Below are 4,826 nucleotides of genomic sequence, written 5' to 3'. Positions count from 1 at the left end.
AAGTTATGTTCTTTACGAAAAAATAAACTCCCGAACCTTTACACCAAGTACGGACGCCTCGAAAACATGCTGCAACAACCAGCGGTAAGAATTATGAGGACGGACGGTGATGTGGAGAAGTCGAGTTTGTGAACTTTTTCCAAGATCCACAGTTCGGACGGGGGCACTTTGCCAGTGTTTCCAGCTGTTGAACTACTCCACGTCGAAAGCGCCTGCTCGCTGTGTTCGCCTGCTAGCCCTTTGTTTTAGCGGCTTTTAGTTTCATCGTTTATGCCTTCTGCTGTGAAACACTTTGTAATAAGACACTGTAAGAAAAAAACTAACTGAGCGGAAACAACTTAGTTTCTTTTACAAAAAAGAAAGACAAGAGAGTAGCGTGAAACACATAACTGCCGGAATGCGAAAGGAAACTGCAGCCTATGTGCGGAAATTACTCACGAACCCAGCGCAGTTCCTCTTCCGTGATTTATAATAATATATGGATCTTATTTTTACACATATATTTGTAAATATTTTACATATATGTAAAATATTTTCCGAAATATATTTATATGAAAATGTGTGGCTGTCGTATGTTTGCGTTAATACTGAATCCACATAATACTTGCCCGCCATTAGTGCAACATTACTCCTGAATAGTTGCACTGCCGACATATAAAGATGAAGAAGTGCATGGGACAACAGCTGTGTTGCAGAAGACAGCACGATCCTAGATGTGAATGCCTTAGTCACAATTAGTTTTGCATCGATAAAGGCCCAACCTGGAATCAAACTTAACTGTGTGCGTTTTGTTGTTATTTATTTAACCTTAAATACAATTACACAAAGAGGGCTAGGTGGTGACTTTCTTTTGTGAAATATTCCTTTGGCATGAAAGCGAGACAGATTAGATTTTATTTGTAACGTTTTAATTGAGGTAAATATCTCCTTTGATATGTTCCTATCCTATCAAATTCCTATCCTAGCTCTATCGTAGTGAATTACAGAATCCGTAAACTTAAGTGAAAAAAAAAATATATATATATCAACCATCGACAATGAAATTCTTAACTCAAAACTATCAACAGTTCCTTGCACACTATGGAGAACTGAAACAAATTAAAGCAAAATAGAATATAACTTTTAACACAGTCTAAATATGATTAAAACGCAATAAACCCGGCAATTAAAAAACTTTCAGAGAATCGCAATTAATTATTAGGAATCCACCGCACAATGCCTCACATTTAGTTTAATATGAAAAATATTTGTAAATTAAACTATGTAAAGTCATGTCAAAATGTGTTTTTATTCGTAAACAAGATGTTAGTTAATTACACTTATTAGGACGGGGGTTCCAAAGTTTAAAAAAAAAAAAAAAAAACTGCTGAGGGACCCCTTGGTAATAAAGGGTTAGTCAGCGATCAAGTTGGCACCATCATCGCGCGGGAAGAGAAAATGACCGCAAATAAAATTATGTTAATTAATAACGTTTTACAAACCGGAGCGTCCCCCGCGGACGCCATTGGCGCCGCGCATGCGCGATGGAGCGTGGGCAAAAAGCTCGCCCTCGCCTATTCGCGACTCCAGCGACCTATAGACCTTTTCCACAAGGGCGCCGCCATCTTGAATTGTCGTCACTTCCAGTATGGGCGAAAACATTGTTTTGCCGTCGCCACGCCAATAGAAAACATTTAGGATATAAGCCTAACCGTCACACATTCTCGTTTTGGCTCCCCTCTATTATTTTGATAGTTTCAGGTTGAAACGTTTTATTATTTTTTCGTCGCCCATACTGGAAGTGACGAAAATTCAAGATGGCGGCGCCCCTGTGGAAAATGTCTATAGACCTTTTCTGCGTACTCTCGTTCCCAGCCACCTAATAGGCGTATCCGGTATGGGCGACGAAAAAATAATCCAACGTTTCAACCTGCAAATAGTAAAAAAATAAAGGGGAGGCAAAACGAGAAAGTGTGACGGTTACGCTTATATCCCAAATGCCTTCTATTGGCGTGGCAAAGGCAAAACAAGGTTTTCGCCCATACTGGAAGTGACGTCAATTCAAGATGGCGGCGCACTCGCAGAAAAGGTCTATAGGGGGCGCCCCCACCAAACAAACATGGCGGCCGAGTCCAGGTCGCGGCGGCTCGGCCGGGCCGCCTGAACAGGTGGCGCGTTCAATTTAACAGATTTTCTTTTGTTTAATGCCCAATTTTATAGGTATTTGAACTGAGACGGTTAAGTGTAGCCGGTGCAGATAATATTGCAAAGCATAGTTTTGTTTTGCCGGTGTTTTTTTGTTCTTTTCGTGTCAAACTTTCGTTTCGGAGATTTCGTTCCAAACCGAAACTACGGGCTTTGGAGAGACGGTAATATACTAATCAGTTTTGAGCATCTAAGGAAAGCGGCGATTACTATAGAATTTTTCCACAGAGAGTAACTTTACAGCTAACTCGCATGCCTCGACTATGCGACTTATCTGTCCGCGAAATCGAGCTTTTGTGCGTATCCGCGTTTACAAAACAGCTCCAGTCTACTCGGCCAGCAACACAGGCTGCAGGAAAATTACGAAAATTAAGCAACCGCTTCTTGAGCGGATTATGTATTATATTACGTACTATGTCCCACTAAAGCGATATTAGTATATTCTTTGGGTTGAAATATGAGCTTAGTTGACTAGCTATAAGGTGAACTGCTGGATAAAAGTATAGTTGACAGACAGAGAGATACTACCTAAACTCAGCCATATAGTTCTAGCCGGCAGCACGAAGACAAACTGAAGAGAGTCTTCATCGGAAATTCACGCAGAACCTCTCTGCATTGAACTTTGCTTCGAATCCTGAACGGAGAAAATTAGTATTTTTTGTGGCCGGTCAACCTGAGTATTGTAAACGGATATTGCTGCTGGCTTTGACGGGGGTATAATATAAATATTGGGAGGCGCGATAGATCAAAATGCCGTGACAGCTTCTACCGTCGCGAAACTCGTCCCCCACCTTTTTAAAACGGATAATTTCCCTCATTAATCGTATGCAGCGAGCAGGTTTTCACGAATCAAGCAATTGCGAAATCAGCCCAACTCCTTCAGTGTGGTCCAGAGGCTTTTTCGGCGAAAAGCAGCCAAGATGAATAGCCAACGCACAGACCGGCGTGGGTGGCTCAAACTTGAAGCCAACCGAACGCAACCAAACTCAAGAAAAACAGCTATCGAACCTTCCCATTCATTTGACTGCAGCATTGGTGTTTCCTCCAGTATCAGTTACCAAGCAGTCGTCACTTTGAATGTGATTCGAGACAGACAAGAAATCAAAAAGTTTTTCCGTGATTCCTCCCCATCCAAGAAATCGAAAGCACGCGACCGTGTGCTGTGGAGTAAACGGGCTTTCAAACACGTAATAGAAGAAAACAATCTACTGAGGCTTCGCCACACTAATGATCACTCAGGCAAACTTAAGAAATATTCGGACCTTCGTCAAATTACATCGTTCGCCACCGCGCCGACAACACGTCTCCGCGAAAGCCACCAGAGACGCGGAGGGGCGCGGAGCGGCCTGGACCGGCTGGTTCCCGGTTTTCCCGCTTGGCGGGAAAACCGGGAACCAGCCGCTCCGGTCTCAGGGCGCCGCCATCTTCCTCAGTGGGGTGCGCTCTCGGGAGCGGCCATAATCCGATTACGACGCCTTAGCAAGGCTTCGTAATCGGATTATGACTGGTCCAAGCGCACCCCAGACCGGCAAGATGGCAGCGCCCTGAAGCCGGACTTGCAAACGTGTATAAACAAACCATTGGAATGCGATGTTGTCGGCATCGGTGTGAGTCCCCCTGCCCTTTTTCACGTTGGAATGATTGAATCTACCTCTTCCTGGCGGTGTCGAACTACTGAACGGCCTCAGCGAAATTAACGAGGCTCTCCACACCGCAAAACTTTCCGTGAATAGGAAATATTCACGCAAAGTGAATGTTGAAATTATGTCGCATGTCATTGTGACATGCGACGATTCATTCTGGGCGGACGCTGCAGAATGGACGCTAAAGCCTGATTCACATAATCAGATTTCGCTTGGTATTTTCCCTGATTGCGTCGCTCGGGTTGCAAAAGCGTGAACCGTAGCTGAGAAGGTCGACGTCGATACTGAAAATCGCAAGCAGAATCGGATCAAGGGAATCAGGCATAACAAGTCTGTGATGGCCACTGGTAACAATTATCAACATCTCATTGCATGTACTATTTTCACCGAACCTACTTACTTCAACCAACATTGAGGTTTCAAAGTCTTTTGAGGCCCGCACTTACTTCTTACGCAATTACCGGGTCAACGTTTGGCCTACGGGCAGCTGTCTTTTGAAGGAGCAGACGACAGCAAGAAGAAACTTTTTGAGTTTAAATATCTGGAAACCTCGTAGAAACAAGTTCCGACCATTTTCTTTTTAGAACGCAGCTCTTAGGGGCCCGTTCCCGGCTTGAGCGGCGTCGCCGTCGCCGTCGCCGTCGGCGTAACCAAGGTCACCCCAAGGTCACGCGACCCCCAAGGTCACCGCAAGGTCACGTGACCCCCAAGGTGTGACCCCCAGAGGTCACATGACCGTCCCAGGGTCACGTGACCCCCCCTGAAGTCACGTGACACGCCCCCCCCCGAGGTCACGTGACCCCCCAGGGTCACGTGACCCCCCGCCGAAGTCACGTGACCTCCCCGATGACGTTGTGGGTACCAGTCAGGTGGCACTCAACATATTTTATATACAATATTTACAAGAAAACCGTAACAGTAGAAAACATAGTCCGATCTAGCCGCCGGTCCGCTCGGTCGCCGAATCGCAAAGCTCGTGTCTCGTGGTCTGTTCTCGTG

Source organism: Ixodes scapularis, unplaced genomic scaffold (assembly GCF_016920785.2).
Source record: "Ixodes scapularis isolate PalLabHiFi unplaced genomic scaffold, ASM1692078v2 PGA_scaffold2__306_contigs__length_199485367, whole genome shotgun sequence".
In the NCBI taxonomy this organism is placed as follows: domain Eukaryota; kingdom Metazoa; phylum Arthropoda; class Arachnida; order Ixodida; family Ixodidae; genus Ixodes; species Ixodes scapularis.
This window is presented reverse-complemented; position numbering follows the sequence as displayed.